Genomic DNA, 22,451 nt, shown 5'->3' with positions numbered 1-22,451 from the left:
TGCTCTTTGCTATACCCAGCTATGCACTTGCTAAAATGCCCCAACTTCATGCCAGCCCCCACCCTGAATTAACCCCTAGCTGAGGGCTGAGCAAGGAAGTTTGTACGGTACGTCACCCAGAGCCTCGCTAGGCAGAGTGCAGCCTGGGACCAGCTGCTGCAGCATCACCTCGGAGCCTGTAGGAAATGCAGACTCTCAGGCCCTGTGGAAGCCAAGGCTGCACTTTAAGAAGAGCCTGGAGAATTTCAATGCACATTAAAATTTGAGAAGTCCCGTCCCAGGACACTTGGAAGCGGATGCTCCTGGCCGGGTGGGCACTGCGGCCCGTGGAGCTCTGCGGGCAGGGATGAGGAGGTGGGCGAGGGGTCAGAGGCACTTGGGGAGGAATCTGGGGAGGGGGAGGCGGAGGCAGGGACAAGGCGACCGCCGGGCCTCCTCTGCGGCTGGGAGTGAAATCCTTCATCAAGCCGCAGGGCTGAGAGCAAGTTGGAGGATGGTGGGCTCCATGTGGGAGACACTACATCTTAGGTGTCTGTAGTGATGGCTCTAGAACTTGGAAGCCAGAGATGTGCAGTGGGAGTGGATGGTGGTGACCCGGGAGGCTTTGAGTCTCTGCTGTTTTCTAAATCCTTGCAAACCACCTGCTGCGTAACGATCCGTCTGACGTGCTGTCAGGAGTCAGTGGCAGATCGAACTTTCTGGGAGCCACCTTGTGGACAATCGGGACGTTTCCATTTCCCCTTTCATTGCACCTTATATTAGAATCTCTGAGCGGGGCCCCCTCCCTCCATTAGCACCCCTCTTCCTCACTGCGGTTCTGAATAAGCTGGGAGTGAAGTAACCAGTAAACAAGGGGGCAGACTGGCAGCGTTAGTGCTGGTGAGCCAAGTGGACCCCTTGGCCCGGGTCTCTTAGCCGAGCCCCCAGATCAGGTAGGTCCAGGCGCCCGAGCACAGGCAGGGCTGGGACACACCTGCTTCCTGCAGGCAGCCGGCCCTCTTCTTGCCGGGGCAGCGGCCCAAGGGCCACAGGAGGCCGGGGCTCACAGGAAGGAGGCCCGGGGTTGGGAGATCTCCCCTTACACACCTGTCTCTGCTCGCCCAGCTCCAAGGACAGGGATCCTGTTGTCACATCTGCCAGCTTGGCGGCATCTTTGTGTTGACCCACCTGGGCCCGAGGACCTGACCCGAATAGTCTCCTTCTCCGGCTGCAACCCAGTCTGGCTGAATGTGTTTAGTCTGGGGACCGCTGTCGATGGTGAGGGAGGAGAAGCCAATCAGAACAGAGCGGGGCCCCTAGAGTGGAGGGGCGGGCGCTCTCCCAGGCTGCCAGCCTCGCTCAGGGACGCCCAGGAGGGCCCAGCTCTGCTTCTAGCTGGCCGGCCAGGGTGCCATCATCGTGGGAGCCCCGTGGAACCTCCCTTGAGATGAAGGGGTGTCCCTGGGGTCCCTGTTTTCCTTCCCCACCTGCGCACTGCCGACAGCCCACCCCAAGCTGCCTGCCCGCTTGGAACGTGCCTCCTGCCCTTGGCTGGTTTCTCCTCCTTTTAAAAATCACTTTTAAAAGTAGCTTCTGGGCTTCCCTGGTGGCGCAGTGGTTGAGAATCCGCCTGCCAATGCAGGGGACACGGGTTCGAGCCCTGGTCTGGGAAGATCCCACATGCTGCGGAGCAACTGGGCCCGTGAGCCACAACTACTGAGCCTGTGCGTCTGGAGCCTGTGCTCCGCAACAAGAGAGGCTGCGATAGTGAGAGGCCCCCGCTCGCCGCAACTAGAGAAAGCCTTCACACAGAAACGAAGACCCAACACAGCCAAAAATAATAAATAAATAAAAATTTAAAGGTAGTTTCTAAAATCCCTTTAGCCAACTTTCTCATCTGAAGAAAAAGTGAATTCTAAGGAAATTCTCACCACCTGATGAAGCAGTTGGGAACTTGATCGGTGTCTTTCAAACCTGCCTAAGAACCACGTGCTTGTTTAAAATGCAGGTCCCCGGGCGCCCCGGGCATGGAGAGTGAACGGTCACTGCCTGGTTGCCCCCAGGTGGTGCTGTGTTAGCAGCATCGGTGCCACTGGGCTTGTTCTAACGCAGTCAGGAATGCAGAGTCCTGGGCCCGCCTGGGCCTGGGAGACAGGGGCTGCAGTTAACGAGATGCCAGGCGAGTTGATCCACACTGACGTCTGAGAGGCACTGCGCTCGGTTCCCACGTCAGAACCTATCGGGGCGCCCGGAGAGCTGGCCAGCTGCCTCAGACGTGGGGCTCGCCCCCAAAACTCTGATCGGCCCGAGGTGGGCCCAGCCTTGTGTACTTTATAGTTATGTTGTGAACGTTTGCTGCAGTATAATGTACCCGAAAAGGTGTACGCATCTTGTGTTCAGCTCCGTGAGCTGTCACCAGTGGGCGGCCCCCACGTAACCCAGATCAGGAACCTAAACAGGAACAGCACCTGGGGCCCCGCGACGGACTCCCTCTCGGTCACGCCCCGTCGCCTCCTCCAGAGGTAACCAGGTGATGACGGCAGACAGTCCAGGGTCGGCGGCTTTGGTTCTTCTAGAAGCTGCTGTGCTTCCCCTTCCACACAGTGGGGCTGAGCTGCCCCTTCCACACCGCAGTGCACAAGTCCATCATAGGGACACATCAGGCTACCCTTGGGGGACGACGGGTCGCTTCCTGTTTGGACTATTGTGCGTGTGCACCTGTTTCTTAACAGTTCCCGAGCTGATTTTAACGTAGAGCTAGGTCAGAGCCACTGGCCTGCACGATGCTTCGTCCCCTCCTGGCACGCCGTCCCCACCCCATTCCCATCCGCTCCACCTTCGGAGCCCACTGAGTGGCGCTGGCAGCAGCCCTTTCTTCCAGTCTTGCATCCAGCTGCCCAAGGATAACAAATGGCCATTTCCAGAAGCCTCTGTGTTCCTGCAGGACAGCAGGAGCTGTGATACATTTTCAAGTCCAACCTCATTTTCTTTAAGTCAAGAGCTCTGACGAAAAACGATGTGAGCTTGTACCCTCAACCAAAAGGTTTCAAGCGTTTGGCCAGGGCAAAAGGCTGCAGCGCCATCTCTGCCCGCTTTCCCTGCTCCTGGCAGGTGGACGGCTCAGGATGGAGGTTGGGTCCCAGTGCCAGGGCGAGGGTAAGGTGAGGAAGCCACTTCTCTGGGTGCAAAATTTAAGAGGACGCCAAACACTCAGTAATCAAGTATAAACACAGTTTTAATACAATATTTAGAAAAAACTCAAAATTAATGCAAAAAGTCCATGATGAATAGAATATCGATATTTTAAACAAAGGCCATTGCTGACCTGAGCCATACTGGACCACAGGCAAAAGGAAAAAAATGTGCACTATACATAATCTTACTTTTTTTTTAACATCTTTATTGGAGTATAATTGCTTTACAATGGTGTGTTAGTTTCTGCTGTACAACAAAGTGAATCAGCTATACATATACATATATCCCCATATCTCCTCCCTCTTGTGTCTCCCTCCCACCCTCCCCATCCCACCCCTCTAGGTGGTCACAAAGCAACGAGCTGATCTCCCTGTGCTATGCGGCTGCTTCCCACTAGCTATCTATTTTACGTTTGGTAGTGTATATATGTCCATGCCACTCTCTCACTTCCTCCCAGCTTACCCTTCCCCCTCCCCATGTCCTCAAGTCCATTCTCTACTTCTGTGTCTTTATTCCTGTCCTGACCCCAGGTTCTTCAGAACCATTTTTTTTTTTTTTTTTGGATTCCACATATATGTGTTAGCATATGGTATTTGTTTTTCTCTTTCTGACTTACTTCACTCTGCTTGACACACTCTAGGTCCATCCACCTCACTACAAATAACTCAATTTCCTTTCTTTTTATGGCTGAGTGTAACATTCCATTGTATATATGTGCCACATCTTCTTTCTCCATTCATCTGTCAATGGACACTTAGGCTGCTTCCATGTCCTGGCTATTGTAAATAGAACTGCAATGAACATTGGGGTGCATGTGTCTTTTTGAATTATGGTTTTCTCAGGGTATATGCCCAGTAGTGGGATTGCTGGGTCATATGGTAGTTCTATTTTTAGTTTTTTAAGGACCTCCATACTGTTCTCCATAGTGGCTGTATCAATTTACATTCCCACCAACAGTGCAAGAGGGTTCCCTTTTCTCCACACCCTCTCCAGCATTTACTGTTTGTAGATTTTCAGCAAGATCCTTTTTGACCCACCTCCTAGAAAAATGGAAATAGAAACAAAAATAAACAAATGGGACCTAATGAAACAAAAGCTTTTGCGCAGCAAAGGAACCCATAAACAAGATGAAAAGACAACCCTCAGAATGGGAGAAAATATTTGCAAACGAAGCAATTGACAAAGGATTTATTTCCAAAATTTACAAGGAGCTCATGCAGCTCAATATCAAGAAAACAAACAACCCAATCCAAAAATGGGCAGAAGACCTAAACAGACATTTCTCCAAAGAAGATATACAGACTGCCAACAAACACATGAAAGAATGCCCAGCATCACTAATCATTAGAGAAATGCAAATCAAAGGTCTTACTTTTTTTTAATGGCTTGGGTTTTTTCCAGAATATTAAGATAATTGAAAAATATTGAAGAATGGAAACTATGTATACTGAAACGCATGACATTATTTTAAGTATTTTACTAACACCATAAACAGAATTTATACGTTTCCCTTCCTGGTTTTAATGGAAAAAAACCTCATCAATAGTATTTTCAAAATCTACTTCTTTGCTTATCTCATTTTTAATTCAGTAAATGCTATGTCTGACAATCTATCTAGACCAAGTGATGATCTAAAATAATTTAAAATTAATATTAAATATTATTTTATGATTTTGTTTTTTTTTTGGGGGGGGGGTAGGCAGGCCTCTCACTGTTGTGGCCTCTCCCGTTGCGGAGCACAGGCTCCGGACGCGCAGGCTCAGCGGCCATGGCTCATGGGCCCAGCCGCTCCGCGGCATGTGGGATCCTCCCAGACCGGGGCACGAACCCATGTCCCCTGCATCGGCAGGCGGACTCTCAACCACTGCGCCACCAGGGAAGCCCTATTTTATGTATTAAATAACATTAAATATCAAATACTTTAATGATATAAAAATTATCTAAAATTATCAGTTGATGAAGAGAAATTACTATGCATGGCAATGCTCTCATTAACATTAAATATCATTATTATAAAATATTAATGTTAAATAGCATTAAACATTTAATGTTTTAGTACCATTAAAATATTTAAGAGTTGTCTGTTGCTTGGGATCCAATGCCTTGAGGGCTGTAGTTATATTTTATCCAGTGTTTTCGTTGTTTTAGGCGGGGAGGCAAATCCAGTCCCTATTATTCCATCTTGACCAGAGTGGAAATCCTCTATAACTTTGAAGTTTTCCTCCATATTTTCAAACTTCTTGTCTCTTTGTGCTGATTCTGTGTAACTTTTGTTAGTTTTTTTTTTAATTGAAGTATAGTTGATTTACAACTTTTCAGGTGTAGAGCAAAGTGATTCAGTTATAGGAACACGTACACACACATATATATATACACACATATATATACATACATATATATTCTTTTTCAGATTATTTCCACTTTAGGTTATTATAAGATATTAAATATAGTTCCCTGTGCTACACAGTAGGTCCTTGTTGGTTATCTATTTTATAAATATATAATAGTGTGTATCTGTTAATCCCAGACTCCTAATTTATCCCCCCACCCTTTTCCCCTTTGGTAACCATAAGTTTGTTCTCTATGTCTGTGAGTCTATTTCTGTTTTGTAGATAAGTTCATTTGTGTCATATTTTAGATTCCACACATAAGTGATACCATATGATATTTGTCTTTGTCTGTCTGACTTACTTCACTTAGTATGATAATCTCTAGGCCCATCCATGTTGCTGCAAATGGCGTTATTTCATTCTTTTTTATGGGTGAGTAATATTCCATTATATATATACACATATACATATATGACATCTTCTTTCATCTGTCAACGGACATTTAGGTTGCTTCCACATCTTGGCTATTATAAATAGTGCTGCTCTGAACACTGGGGTATACGTATTTTTTCGAATTACAGTTTTCATTTTTTGGGGATATATGCCCATGGGTGGGATTCCTGGGTCATATGGTAATTCTATTTTTAGGTTTTTAAGGAACTTCCATACTGTCTTCCAAAGTGGCTGCACCAATTTACATTCCCACCAACAGTGTAGGAGGGTTTCCTTTTCTCCACACTCCCTCCAGCACTTATAATTTGTAGACATTTTGATGATGGCCATTCTGTAGATTCTGTGTAGTTTTCTTCTGATGTATCTACTAGTTCATTAATTCTCTTTGGCCATATGAAATCTGTTCTTTGACCCAGTTGCCTTTGTCCATTTGACCTGCTATAACAGAAAACCACAGACCAGGTGGCTTATAAACAACAGAAATTTATTTAGGCTGGAAGTCCAAGATCAAGGCACCAGCAGATTCGGTGCCTGGTGAGGGCTCTTTTCCTGGTCCACAGATGGCGTCTTCTCACTGTGTCCTCACCCGGCAGAAGGGTTGAGAGAGCTCTCTGGGGCCTCTTTAATAAGGGCACTAATCCCATTCATGAGGGCTCCACCCCCGTGACCTAGTCACCTTCTAGGGGCACCACCTCCAAACACCATTACACATTCTTATGTAAGGCCTGGGGGACACAAATATTCAGTCCACAGCACCATTCATTGAGGTGTTTTTTTTTTAATTTCAAATTATTATTTTTTCCCTAGACGTTCCATTTGTTTCTTTCTCAAATATACCTGATCCGTCCCTACACTGTCCAGTTATTTGTCATCTTTATTATTTTAAAATGTTTCATAAATATCTACTGTGTGCCTGTCCTGTGACAGTGTCACACTGGCAGTTTCTGGTGGCATGATTCTGTTGCTGGTTGTCACCGCCAAATCTCACCCAGGGGGCCTGCCTCCTCACGTGTTCACTGTGAGCTCTTGGCTTGATCTGCTGGAATCATGAGCACCTATATCTGAGGTGCTTTCAAACAGAGGGGACTATTGTCTGATTCAATTGTGAGCCTTGGGTGACATGGACTTGAAACTGCGTATTGGGGGCCCAAGACCACCCCCAGGTTGGGTGGTTTGCTAGGACTCACAGGACGCATGGACATGATACACTGCAGTGAAAGGATACAAAGCAAATGCAGCAGAGGGGAAATGTGCATGAGGTGAGACCCAGAGGAAGCAGGAGCAAGCTTCCTGGTGGAGCCATGTTCCTTCAGCCCTGAGTGTGATGGCACATCACACGTCACACCTACCAGGGATGCTCATTAGTGGCTTGCTGCCCGTTGTTCTACTGGGAGCTGGTCATGTGGCACCTTCTGCCCGGCATACCAAAATTCCAGACTCTTCGAAGGACCGCAGGTATTCAGCATAAACCATATTGTTTGTACAAACAGCTGAGGCACAGTGAACCGCTCTGGCCCTGCACATTTCCTAAGGAGGGCAGGCTGGCTGCGGTCACACTTTTCTGCACAGCCCGGCTGCCCCGCCCCACAGTCCCAGCTCCCCCACCTTGTCACTGCCCAAGGCTCAGCATCCCCGAGAGTGATGCCAGGGGGGCCCGCCCTCAGGTAAGCCAACTCTCTCCAGCTCACGAGATTTTTTGCTTCTTGGGGGTGAGCTGGAGAGGGAGCTTGGAAAATCCCCCCATTTCTTATGGGTCTGGTAATTCATCAGATAGTGTGTCCTATCAAGAATCCAAGTGCTTCCAAGCAGGAAATCTCAGAGCATCTAATTCATCATGCATCAGAAATAAAAGTGTTTCATAATTATTTTTTTAAAGAATTAAAAAAAAAAACCCAAAAAGAATTCCTGATCTCAGGTATCAGGCTAAAAAATAAACATAAAGTTGGGAGGTGATCATCCACTGAGTAATAACTTCTCTAACAGAAAGTTTGGAAGCCCAATTTCCGTCTCTCTATCTGGGGAATCTGGCTCTCTTGGCAGCTTTCATGGTTGCTGGCCTTGCTCTTCCTGTAATCAGGGTCGATTTATCCACTAGGCACAGGGTTTAGGGTCCATGGTAGTTTTAGGGAAGCACAAAAGTATTTTTATGGGGACCACAAAAATATTTTAATTTCTTTGAAAAGCAGAAGGAAAAAAAATGAGGTTTTAGCACTGAAGAAAATGTTTTAACTCACTTCAGCCAGTTGTATTTTTCTTTTTTAATGAAAATGATATTATATTTTAAATATAAAATATAATTTTTAATCTTTATGTTTCTATGGAAGAAAGTTCTCCCGAAGTGTCTAGGGTCAACAAAAGTTATAATGTGGCCTTGTCTTCAATGTATTAAGAAAATCACTTATTGGGAACATACCATATTCCTAGTATTGACACTGGAAATATGGTTATTTCAAAAAAAAATTTCCAAGTTGTATACATTGTAAGACTGTTCCAGAGCTCTGGCAACTCTTTCAACTGTAACTATTTGGACCAATCGAAGTAAGTTTGCAGGGAAAGAGCTTCAGCTCCTGAATTGTGTAAACTCTTCCTAGGTGGTTGGCTACAGCCATTTCCAACTATTCAGTGCAACAAATCAGGAAAAGTTCCCTGGATGTTTCTAACATTCTATGGGTGTGTAGGTGGCTAGAAACAGAGCTCAACTCTTCTTAGAGACCCAGTAGCACTTGATGAAAATGATTTTATTTTAAATGAGAGGGCTATTCAAGGCTATTGTGTACTTTAAGTTCTTTCACATTACTAAAAAAACAGACAAAAATAACATCAAATGTTACAAACTATTCAGTAATCCATCTTTGGTCTTTGATTCTGTGAACAGAAACAGGTTCTTTTTTTGAGGGGGGTGGTGGGCGTGCCACGTGGCATGTGGGATCTTAGGTCTCCATTTCCTGACCAGGGATCGAACCTGCGCCCCCTGCAGTGGAAGCATGTGTTTTAACCACTGGACCGCCAGGGAGCACACAGAAATGGTTTCTTGATAAGCTCTTTGAACTGAACTTGGAGACCCAACTTGAATGCCTGTGAACACCTACTTTTCATCACTGAGACCATTAGAACCAAATCTCTGCTTCCTTACACACCAAATTTCTGTTTCGAGGGGAACAAATTAAGGTGTCATCCTGATGTGTTTATCACATGAGGGAGAAGAATAGGTCTGGTGTGCCTGCCATTTTAACTACTTATAATCTCTGCCACCAAAAACACTGAGGATTAAAAGGACGGCCTTCCCTCAGCCAGCAAGCTCCAGGCCCCCTGGCCTCCTCCTATAGAGGACACCTTGCCACCCAGTTATCCAATGACCTGGGCAGGACAAAGCATCTAATGGTGGGTTGTGACCCATTACTAGATTAGGAAATTCACATAACGGGTTGTGACCTAGGTTTTTCACTATAAATGAATAAAACAGAGGCAGATTTACTGTGCAGCTAATGAAGCTAGGCTCCAGGGCCCCTCACTTGTGCAGGCCACCTCATAAATTATCCTATTGTGGCAAATTGTATAAAAGTGCGACCAGGCACATACTGATCACAAGAGAGAGGTCTGTCTGTTTCCATCCTGACATCCCCTCCGCCATCATTTCTTTTGCGATGGTTGGTGTTGAGGTGAACATAGGCTTTTTGAGACCTGACTGAAAGGTAAGCTGAGGAGGGGACAAGTTTAGTTTGAATTTAGTGAGATGTATACGTGATTTTTCGGTCAAATTGGAGAAAATTTCATTTATGAGCTGCTTGGAATTTGGAAGAATTTTTCAGACACACAGTGCTAGGCACTTTAGGACATGTTAGCTAAGCTATTAATAATAAAATAACTAGTCTCAGGTCCCCTTCTGACCAAGATGGAGTAACAGGACTGCATTTACCGTCCTGCTTGAAACAACCGAATTCCAGACAAAACATATAAAAGAATGATTTTCTAAACATTGACCATCAGGCAACGAAGAACAGTGACCACTGAGGGATGAGAAAAAAATGAGGCAAAGCAGCATCTCTCTGACTGAGGAGCTGGGGCCACAAGTCCAGGGAAGACATGGTGGCTGGGGTTCAAGGGGAGACGACCAGAGAGGAGAAGGCTGCCCAGAGAGGCCGCTTGGCTCTTCAGCGTGTACTGATCAACACACATAAGGAAACTTCTGACGTCAGAAAAGAGTCACCCAAACATATTAGAGGGGACAATCCCAGAACTCATGCTGCTTTAAATAATTCATGGGACATTGGGTAGAAGGGGTGTATTTGCCTCAGCAGTGGAGCAAAATTAGCCCTAGATTAAATGCCACTTGGATCCCACTTAACATGGTTTAAAAACAAAACCTAAATGGATAGAGCTGTTTCCAAGTAAGCTAATTATGTCCCCCAAACAAAGTTCTAGAATATTTATAGGAATACAAAAATACCCAGCACCCAACAAGGTAAAATTCACAAAGGCTTCCATCCAACAAAAAATTACCAGATATGCCAAGAGGCAGAAAACTGTTACCCAGAATGAGAAGAAAAAGAAGTAAATTGAAACCAAACCAGAAATGGAACAGATGATAGAATTAGTATACAAGGACATTAAAAAGTTGTTATAACTGTATTCCATATGTTCAAGAAGCTGGAGGAAAGATTGAAAATGTTATGTAGAGACATACAAGATAAATGTAAGAGCCAAATCAAATTTCTAGAGATGAAAACTACACCAGATGGTTAATGGCAGATTAGACATCGCAGAAAAAAAAGATTAGTAAACTAGAAGCACAGCAATAGAAACCATCCAATATGAAACAGAAAGAACAAAAGGGAAAATTTTAATAAAGCAACAGTGAACTCTGGAACAATTTCAAGTGGTCTAATAAATGTGTAATTGGAGTTGTGGAAGGAGAGAGGAGAGAGGGCAGGAAAGGAAAAAATATTTAAAGAAATAGCGGCTGAAAAATTTCCAAATCTGATAAGAACTATAAACTCAAACACCTAAGAAATTAAACGAGCCCAAGTGTGCATGGGCACACACACACACACACACACACACACACACACGATAAAAGTACACCATGGTGTGTCATAATCAGATTGCATAAAACTGGTAGCAAAGAGAAGAGGAACCAAGATGGCAGAGTAGAAGGACGTGCTCTCACTCCCTCTGGTGAGAACACCAGAATCACAACTAGCTTCTGGACAGTCATCGACAGGAAGACACTGGAACTCACCAAAGAAGATACCCTACATCCAAAGACAAAGGAGAAGCCACAATGAGATGGGAGAAGGGGCGTAATCACAGTAAAATCAAATCCCATAACTGCTGGGTGGGTCACTCACAGACTGGAGAACACTTATACCACAGAAGTCCACCCACTGGAGTGAAGGTTCTGAGCCCCACGTCAGGCTTCCCAACCTGGGGGTCCGGCAATGGGAGGAGGAATTCCTAGAGAATCAGACTTTGAAGCCTAGTGGGATGTGATTGCAAGACTTCGACAGGACTGGGGGAAACAGAGACTCCACTCTTGGAGGGCACACACAAAGTAGTGTGTGCATTGGGACCCAGGAGAAGGAGCAGTGACCCCAGGGGAGACTGAATCAGACTGACCTGCTAGTGTTGGAGGGTCTCCTGCAGAGGTGGGGGGTGGCTGCGGCTCACCGTGGGGACAAGGACACTGGCAGCAGAAGTTCTGGGAAGTACTCCTTGGCGTGAGCCCTCCCAGAGTCTTTCATTAGCCCCACCAAAGAGCCCAGGTAGGCTCCAGTGTTGGGTTGCCTCAGGCCAAACAACCAACTGGGAGGGAACCCAGCCCCACCCATCAACAGTCAAGCAGATTAAAGTTTTACTGAGCTCTGCCCACCAGAGCAACAGTCAGCTCTACCCACCACCAGTCCCTCCCATCAGCAAGCCTCTTAGATACCCTCATCCACCAGAGGGCAGACAGCAGAAGCAAGAAGAACTACAGTCCTGCAGCCTGTGGAACAAAAACCACATTCACAGAAACATAGACAAGATGAAAAGGCAGAGGGCTATGTACCAGATGAAGGAACAAGATAAAACCCCAGAAAAACAACTAAATGACGTGAAGATAGGCAACCTTCCAGAAAAAGAATTCAGAATAATGATAGTGAAGATGATCCAGGACCTTGGGAAAAGAATGGAGGCAAAGATCGAGAAGATGCAAGAAATGTTTAACAAAGATCTAGAAGATTTAAAGAACAAACAAACAGAGATGAACAATACAATAACTGAAATGAAAACTACACTAGAAGGAATCAATAGCAGAATAACTGAGGCAGAAGAACGGATAAGTGACCTGGAAGACAGAATGGTGGAATTCGCTGCTGTGGAACAGAATAAAGAAAAAAGAATGAAAAGAAATGAAGACAGCCTAAGAGACCTCTGGGACAACATTAAATGCAACAACATTCGCATTATAGGGGTCCCAGAAGGAGAAGAGAGAGAGAGAGGACCAGAGAAAATATTTGAAGAGATTATAGTCGAAAACTTCCCTAACATGGGAAAGGAAATAGCCACCCAAGTCCAGGAAGCGCAGCAAGTCCCATACAGGATAAACCCAAGGAGAGACACACTGAGACACATAGTAATCAAACTGGCAAAAATTAAAGACAAAGAAAAATTATTGAAAGCAGCAATGGAAAAATGACAAATAATATACAAGGGAACTCCCATAAGGTTAACAGCTGATTTCTCAACAGAAACTCTACAAGCGAGAAGGGAGTGGCATGATATACTTAAAGTGATGAAAGGGACGAACCTACAACCAAGATTACTCTGCCCAGCAAGGATCTCATTCAGATTCGATGGAGAAATCAAAAGCTTTACAGACAAGCAAAAGCTAAGAGAATTCAGCACCACCAGACCAGCTCTACAACAAATGCTAAAGGAACTTCTCTAAGTGGGAAACACAAGAGAAGAAAAGGACCTACAAAAACAAACCCAAAACAATTAAGAAAATGGTCATAGGAACATACATATAGATAATTACCTTAAACATGAATGGATTAAATGCTCTAACCAAAAGACCCAGGCTTGCTGAATGGATACAAAAACAAGACCCATCTATATGCTGTCTACAAGAGACCCACTTCAGACCTAGGGACACATACAGACTGAAAGTGAGGGGATGGAAAAAGATATTCCATGCAAATGGAAATCAAAAGAAAGCTGGAGTAGCAATTCTCATAGCAGATAAAATAGACTTTAAAATAAAGAATGTTAAAAGAGACAAGGAAGGACACTACATAATGATCAAGGGATGAATCCAAGAAGAAGATATAACAATTATAAATATATATGCACCCAACATAGGAGCACCTCAATACAAAAGGTAACTGCTAACAGCTATAAAAGAGGAAATTGACAGTAACACAATAATAGTGGGGGACTTTAACACCTCACTGACACCAATGGACAGATCATCAAAAATGAAAATAAATAAGGAAACAGAAGCTTTAAATGACACACTAGACCAGATAGATTTAATTGATATTTATAGGACATTCCATACAAAAATAGCAGATTACACTTTCTTCTCAAGTGCGCACGGAACATTCTCCAGGATAGATCACATCTTCGGTCACAAATCAAGCCTCAGTAAATTTAAGAAAATTGAACTCATATCAGGCATCTTTTGTGACCACAATGCTATGAGATTAGAAGTGAATTACAGGGGAAAAAAACCTGGAAAAAACCCCACAAACACATGGAAGCTAAACAATACATTACTAAATAACCAAGAGATCACTGAAGAAATCAAAGAGGAAATCAGAAAATACCTAGAGACAAATGGCAATGAAAACACAACAATCCAAAACCTATGGGATGCAACAAAAGCAGTTCTAAGAGGGAAGTTTATAGCTATACAAGCCTACCTCAAGAAACAAGAAAAATCTCAAATAAACAATCTAACCTTACACCTAAAGGAACCAGAGAAAGAAGAACAAACAAAACCAAAAGTTAGCAGAAGGAAAGAAATCATAAAGATCAGAGCAGAAATAAATGAAATAGAAACAAAGAAAACAATAGCAAAGATCAATAAAACTAAAAGCTGGTTCTTTGAGAAGATAAACAACATTGATAAACCATTAGCCAGACTAATCAAGAAAAAGAGGGAGAGGACTCAAATCAATAAAATTAAAAATGAAAAAGGAGAAGTTACAACAGACACCACAGAAATACAAAGCATCCTAAGAGACTACTACAAGCAACTCTGCCAACAAAATGGACAACCTGGAAGAAATGGACAAATTCTTAGAGAGGTATAACCTTCCAAGATGGAACCAGGAAGAAACAGAAAATATGAACAAACCAATCACAAGTAATGAAATTGAAACTGTGATTAAAAATCTTCCAACAAACAAAAGTCCAGGATCAGGTGGCTTCACGGGTGGATTCTATCAAACATTTAGAGAAGAGCTAACACCCATCCTTCTCAAACTCTTCCAAAAAATTGCAGAGGGAGGAACACTCCCAAACTCTTTCTATGAGGCCGCCATCACCCTGATACCAAAACCAGACAAAGATACTACAAAAAAAGAAAATTACAGACGAGTATCACTGATGAATATAGATGCAAAAATACTCAACAAAATACTAGCAAACAGAATCCAACAACACATTAAAAGGATCATACACCATGATCAAGTGGGATTTATCCCAGGGATGCAACGATTCTTCAGTATATACAAATCAATCAATGTGATACACCATATTAACAAATTGAAGAATAAAAACCTTATGATCATCTCAATAGATGCAGAAAAAGCTTTTGACAAAATTCAACACCCATTTATGATAAAATCTCTCCAGAAAATGGGCATAGAGGGAACCTACCTCAACATAATAAAGGGCATATACGACAAACCCACAGCAAACATCATTCTCAATGGTGAAAAACTGAAAGCATTTCCTCTAAGATCAGGAACAAGACAAGGATGTCCTCTTTCACTGCTATTATTCAACATAGTTTTGGAAGTCCTAGACACAGCAATCAGAGAAGAAAAAGAAATAAAAGTAATACAAATTGGAAAACAAGAAGTAAAACTGTCACTGTTTGCAGATGACATGATACTATACATAGAGAATCCTAAAAATGCCACCAGAAAACTACTAGAGCTCATCAATGAATTTGGTAAAGTTGCAGGATACAAAATTAATGCACAGAAATCTCTTGCATTCCTATATGCTAATGATGAAAAATCTGATCTGAAGAGAAATTAAAGAAATACTCCCATTTACCACTGCAACAAAAAGAATAAAATACCTAGGAATGAACCTACCTAGGGAGACAAAAGACCTGTATGCAGAAAACTATAAGACACTGATGAAAGAAATTAAAGATGATACCAACAGATGGAGAGATATGCCATGTTCTTGGATTGGAAGAATCAATATTGTGAAAATGACTATACTACCCAAAGCAATCTACAGATTCAATGCAATCCTTATCAAATTACCCATGGCATTTTTTACGGAACTAGAACAAAATATCTTAAAATTTTTATGGAGACAAAAAAGACCCCGAATAGCCAAAGCAGTCTTGAGGGAAAAAAACGGAGCTGGAGGAATCAGACTCCCTGACTTCAGAGTATACTACAAAGCTACAGTAATCAAGACAATATCGTACTGGCACAAAAACAGAAACATAGATCAATGGAACAAGATAGAAAGCCCAGAGATAAACCGACATACCTATGGTCAACTAATCTATGACAAAGGAGGCAAGGATATACAATGGAGAAAAGACAGTCTCTTCAGTAAGTGGTGCTGGGAAAACTGGACAGCTACATGTAAAAGAATGAAATTAGAACACTCCCTAACACTATACACAAAAATAAACTCAAAATGGATTCAAGACCTAAATGTAAGACCGGACACTATAAAACTCTTAGAGGAAAACATAGGAAGAACACTCTTTCACATGAATCACAGCAAGATCTTTTTTGATCCACCTCCTAGAGTAATGGAAATAAAAAGAAAAATAAACAAATGAGACCTAATGAAACTTCAAAGCTTTTGCACAGCAAAGGAAACTGTAAACAAGATGAAAAGACAACCCTCAGAATGGGAGAAAATATTTGCAAACGAATCAGCGGACAAAGGATTAATCTCTAAAATATATAAACAGCTCATGCAGCTCAATACTAAAGAAACAAACAACCCAATCCAAAAATGGGCAGAAGACCTAAATAGACATTTCTCCAAAGAAGGCATACAGATGGCCAAGAAGCACATGAAAAGCTGCTCAACATCACTAATTACTAGAGAAATGCAAATCAAAACTACAATGAGGTATCATCTCGCACCAGTTAGAATGGGCATCATCAGAAAATCTACAAACAACAAATGCTGGAGAGGGTGTGGAGAAAAGGGAACCCTCTTGCACTGTTGGTGGGAATGTAAATTGGTGCAGCCACTATGGAGAGCAGTATGGAGGTTCCTTAAAAAACTAAAAATAGAATTACCACATGATCCAGCAATCCCACTACTGGGCATATACCCAGAGAAAACCATAATTCAAAAAGACACATGCACTCCAATGTTCAATGCAGCACTCTTTACAATAGCCAGGTCATGGAAGCAACCTAAATGCCCACTGGCAGACGAATGGATAAACAAGATGTGGTACATATATACAATGGAATATTACTCAGCCATAAAAAGGAATGAAATTGAGTCATTTGTTGAGACGTGGATGGATCTAGAGACTGTCATACAGAGTGAAGTAAGTCAGAAAGAGAAAAATATCGTATATTAACACATGTATGTGGAACTTAGAAAAATGGTACAGATGAAACTGTTTTCAGGGCAGAAGTTGAGACACAGATGTAGAGAACAAACGTATGGACTCCAAGGGGGGAAAGCCACGGCGGGGTGGGGATGGTGGTGTGGTGAACTGGGTGATTGGGATTGACATGTATACACTGATGTGTATGATGATGTGTTTTATACATAAAATTGATGACTAATAAGAACCTGCTGTATAAAAAAATAAAATAAAATTCAAAAATTAGAAAAAAACACAAAAAAACTAATACTAAATTTTCTTTGGGGTATTTGTATGGAAATATGTTAATATAAATGTTTCAGACTTTACATAAAATTCCTAAAAATCTTATATGTTCTGGTATAACATTATAAGTCATAATTCTAGTTATTACTTTAAAATGTATATCTCAGAAATAACTAAATTTCCTTGTCAATTGCATTATTATGAACTTTCTTCAAATCTTTAACCATAGTCATTTTTAAGTATTTTGTCATTTACAGACAGTTCTGGGTGTACTCTGATGCTTTTGCAAAAATGTTCCTATAAAAGGGTTTCATCTTCAAAGAATTCATGGAAAAGACTGACAAGTACAGGTTTCTGGTAACTGACTATACTGCTGCACTGAATGAATAAGCCTTTTCAGAACTTGAATGGAAAACTGATGAATTCATAAAATTGCTAACAAAAGATCAAGATGAAAAAAATTAATTACATGGGACTGAGTGAAGTGATGAGGATGATTATAATTTTTGTGAGTTTCTGTTTGAATTTTAACAATGTGATGTAAATTTATGTAAAAAGAACTTAATTTAAAAAAATGCCACTCTTCTCACACACAAAAAATTTGGTAACAAAGAGAAAAACTTAAAAGCAAAATTGGTATATTATGTATATGGGAACAAAGATAAGGAGAGCAGATTTCTCACTGGAAATAATTCAAGGTAGAAACAGTGAAGCAATATCTTTAAAGTACTGGAAAAAAAACCCTATCCATTCTAGAATTCTATACCCAGCAAAACTATCTTTCAAAATTGGCAAAATAAAACCTATAATGGAAAAGAATTTTTTAAAAAGAATATATACATATATATGTCTAACAGAATCACTTTGCTGTACACCTGAAAGTAACACAATATTGTAAATCAAATATATTTCAATAAAAAATAAACAAAATTGGCAAAATAAAGATTTTTCTAGACATACGCAAACTGAAATAACTTAGTACCAGTAGACCTTTTCTACAAGAAATATTAATGTTAATGTCCTTCAAGCAGAAGGACAATGATATCATATGGAAACTTGGATCTGAAGGTGAAATGAAGGGCTCAAGGAATGGAAACTTATATGGGCAAATATAAAGACTTTGTTTCTTATTAATTAAATTCCTTTAAAAATTTAATTGACTATTTAAAGCAAAATAATGACAATGTATTGTGGGGCTAATGACATGCACAGACATGAAATGTATGACAACCAAGCACAAAGACTGAGAAGCATATACTGTCAATTCTTACATTACCCATAAGGTAAGGTAATTAAAAAATCATTAACGAAATCATAAAAACTCAGTTAATCCAAAAAAAGAAAACAGGGAACACAGAATAGGTGAAATAATTAGAAAATGAATAATAAGATGGTAGATTTAAATGCAACCATATCAGTAATCACCTTAAATGTAAATGATCTAAATACCCTGATTAAAAGACAGAGGATGTCAGACTGGATTTAAAAAATCAGTACCCAAATACATGCCTACAGGAAATATACTTTAAATATAATGACACAAATAGGTTACAAGTAGAAGGACGGGAAAAAAAATACCACGCTAAAATTAGTCAAAAGAAAGCTGGAGTAGTTATATTAATACAAACGAAGTAGGTTTCACAGTAGATAAAGAAGGTCATTTTAAAAATGTTAAAGGGGTCAATTAATCAACCCCGTACATTTATGCACCTAATATCATAGTGTTAAACTACATGATATAAAAACTGATAGAACTGAAAGGAAAAAGAAACAATTATAGTCCTCCCTCCCTCCCTCCCTCCTTCCTTCCATCCTTCTCTCCTCTGTTAAAAGCCATAAGGTAGATCCCCACGTGGATGGCAGTCAGCCTGAGTGTGGAAAGAAGGCCCAAGGGGGGCTGGAGATTGGCTACATGGCAGGGAAACTGAGGTAATGGGAGCTGAGTTTCTCACCGTCACAGAGGAGAGATACAAACCTGGAGAGAGGCAGCCAAAGAATACATCGTGTGGTATTGGATTGGAATTGAAGCTATGGATGTGAACTCATAGATTTCTGAATATGTCAATAGGTCTACAGGATTCACAGATAAATTCAGCTGTGTGTGTGTGTTTTTCCCCTTTAAGCCTGTCCACAGAAAGGCCTGGGAGCATCCACACGTTAGTTAGAATCAGCATGCTTAATGCCCAGATCCTGGTCTTCAAACACCATTCTCCACTAAAAGGAATCAGACTCTTCAGGCTCCGGCAGAGAACGAATGAGAAGGGTCTGGAACATCTTGATGTGTCAGGAAGTGAGAAGATACTCAAGGAATGAAGGGAACATGCCAAAGGTCAGAGAAGCCAGTGTAACGCTCCCACTGGATAAATCTAGGATAATCTGAGCATGAAAATGAAAAAAAAAAAAAGGTGGCAACTGATTATAACCCATTGAATAGAACAGGAATCCATGAATCCACAACACATAAACAAGTAAATGAACAAATTAATTTCTTGCAGTAGAAAGCCCACAGATAAATGAAGAAAGAATGAAGGTTTGAGAAAATCTCCCTTTGGAAACAATTATAAAAATAATTCAGGGGCTTCCCTGGTGGCGCAGTGGTTGAGAGTCCGCCTGCCGATGCAGGGGATGCGGGTTCGTGCCCCGGTCCGGGAAGATCCCATATGCCGTGGAGCGGCTGGGCCTGTGAGCCATGGCCACTGAGCCTGCGTGTTCGGAGCCTGTGCTCCGCAACGGGAGAGGCCACAACAGTGAGAGGCCCGTGTACCGCAAAAAAAAAAAAATTCAGGCAAGACACAGAAACATCAACAGATGCTAAAGTTAGTGGGTAAAACTGAGATGAATAATGGGATTTTACATAGTCTCAGAACGTCTCCCTGCAAAATATTAACAACAAAGGGCAAAAACATAATGAAGAAACCTGGTAGAAAAGATCTCAGTCGAATGATTAAAATTAATACCACCAGTAACAGGACAAACAGGCGTCGCATGCCACCCGTAGGCTGACATGGAAAAACACGGCTCTGTGACATTCCAGTACAAAAATGCAGGACACGTTCTCATCATGAGAAAACATCAGACAAACTCCAGTTGAGGGAATCTACAGGATGACTGGTCCACAATCTTCAAAATGATCAAGGCCATAACAGTCAAAGACAGACTGAGGAATATTCCAGAGTGAGGGAGACCAGAGAGTACTGGGGTATCTGAGAAGGGGGCGGGGAGCAGGGGGCAGGAAGGGAAAGTCAAAAATAATATGGGAGGGTTTCCCTGGTGGCGCAGTGGTTGGGAGTCGGACTGCCGGTGCAGGGGACACGCGTTCGTGCCCCGGTCCCGGAGGATCCCGCGTGCCGCAGAGTGGCTGGGCCCGTGGGCCGTGGCCCCTGGGCCTGCGTGTCCGGAGCCTGTGCTCCACAGCGGGAGGGGCCGCAGCAGTGAGAGGCGCGTGTACCGCAAAAAAAAAAAAAAAAATTATAAATAATATGGGAGGAAAACGAGCCTGTTGCTATTTTACAAACTCTCAGACACACGTGTGCCGTGCTTCACATGAAGTGAGCACCAGCATCAGTTATTCCTACAATACTAGGAAGAGCTATCGATTAGCTACGGCTACTCCTAGGTTTACTGATGAACTTACCAGGCAACTGGCCACACTGGCGTGACCTAACGGGCACCTTAGCAGTGACGGGCCACACACCCAGAACTGCGAGAGCAGCACAAGGGTGATGCGTCTACACAGTTCAAGGGGCTCATCAACCTAAGACCTGCTAATTGAACATTTCCATTCCTCCTTGGGCTTACTGAGAACCATGTAAAAATTAAAATACACTCTGGGTCTCTTATTGAGTAGCTGAATCAAAATATTCTGGGGAATATATGCAGAGGTATTCAGGAAGTCTCCTTCTAATATTAGCTGAAAATCATCAGTCTGGTTGTCGTTCATCTCAGACAAGATTTTTTTACTGCATTTATTTATCAAATACTTAATAGATCCCTTCCCTTGCCTGGCCCTGGAGATGAGGATGGATAATAACAGCCCCTGCCCTCGGGCCCCTCCCAGCCTCGTGGCATAAACCATATATAGTTAGACGGAGGTGGCAAGGGGAATGGCAGGACCATGTCAGGGTCTTATGGGAACACTTAGGAGGACGACTACTTTGGGCTGGAGTGAGGAGTGGGTGGATGGGGGAGGAAGTATTTTCTGGAAGAAATGATGCCAACCACAGTTAAGTGGGATCTAAGACATTCAGCTGGCTGAAAAGCAGGTTTGCATTACTGTGAGGTCAACAAACGGACCCAGGGACCCTAATGCAGAGGGTAGGGGCTGATGACCCATCACGATAGCCAAGTTCACGCTACAGAAGGGCTACACCAGGCTTTATTTTTAAAGTGCTTCTGTGACAACATGGGGAACATTTTCCCCAGACAAATGCCGTGTAGGAGGAATACCTGCCACTCAACTTCCACGGTTCACAGAGCCAAGACCTGGCCTCTGGCTGGGGAAGTATTCCATGTTGGAAACATGGTTTTGTCACCACAAGCGTTTGCCGTCTTGGGTGTGTGCCTAAGACCGAGGATGCAACAGGACTGCCACAATCCCAACCTCAAAAAGCCGTGATTACTAAAGAACAAAAGGCAAACATAAGTTTTTTAAACAAAACAAAATTTGGTGGCAAATTGAATAGCAGGGCTAAAGCAGATTAAAATAAAGATTAAACCACTTATTCCTGGTGCAGTGTGTTCAAGAAACTTTTAACCAGAGGCTCCCAGGAGAGGCTAGTTTAGGATATCAGGCGGGGAAAACAAAACCACGGGAAGAGGAGAGGGCAAGCCCAGATGGACGGACTCGGCATTGGTCACCCCAGCTCTTCACTTACAGGGAAAGCTAACAGCAAAGGAGTGAACACGTCTTGGTGTTTTGGAAGAGCCAGATTAGAATGATAAAAGATGCTGCTGAGTGGAAACACTTAAAATATGAAACAAAACTAGTTTATCGATTGCTATGCTGAAATGTCAACGCAGGGGGCTAAACACATTCCTTTCATGCATTTACCCCACAATCAGCTTAAAAACTACTCATCTGAACAGTTTAAAAAAAAAAAAAAAAAAGGTGGATAAAGATTGCCGCTTATGGGTTTTTTTTTTTTTTTTTTTTTGGCCTCGCCACATGGCATGTGGGATCTTAAGTTTCCCCACCAGGGATCGAACCCACGCCACGCCCCCTGCAGGGGAAGTGCAGAGTCTTAACCACTGGACCACCAGGGAAGTCCCCGATGGGATTTTAATTATCATGTATTTGTGGTGTCCAAGTAACTTAAGCTTCAGTGCAAATTTCATTCTACAAGCCACCTGGAGCAGTAGGGGAATTAAATCTCTCTCACGACTCAAGTGGCTATTCATACTACCCAAAGAGGAGGTCTTTATCTCATAAATTAAAGTTTCATAAATTTAAA

The sequence above is a fragment of the Mesoplodon densirostris genome, chromosome 5, assembly GCF_025265405.1.
Source record: "Mesoplodon densirostris isolate mMesDen1 chromosome 5, mMesDen1 primary haplotype, whole genome shotgun sequence".
Classification (NCBI taxonomy): Eukaryota; Metazoa; Chordata; class Mammalia; order Artiodactyla; family Ziphiidae; genus Mesoplodon; species Mesoplodon densirostris.
This window is presented reverse-complemented; position numbering follows the sequence as displayed.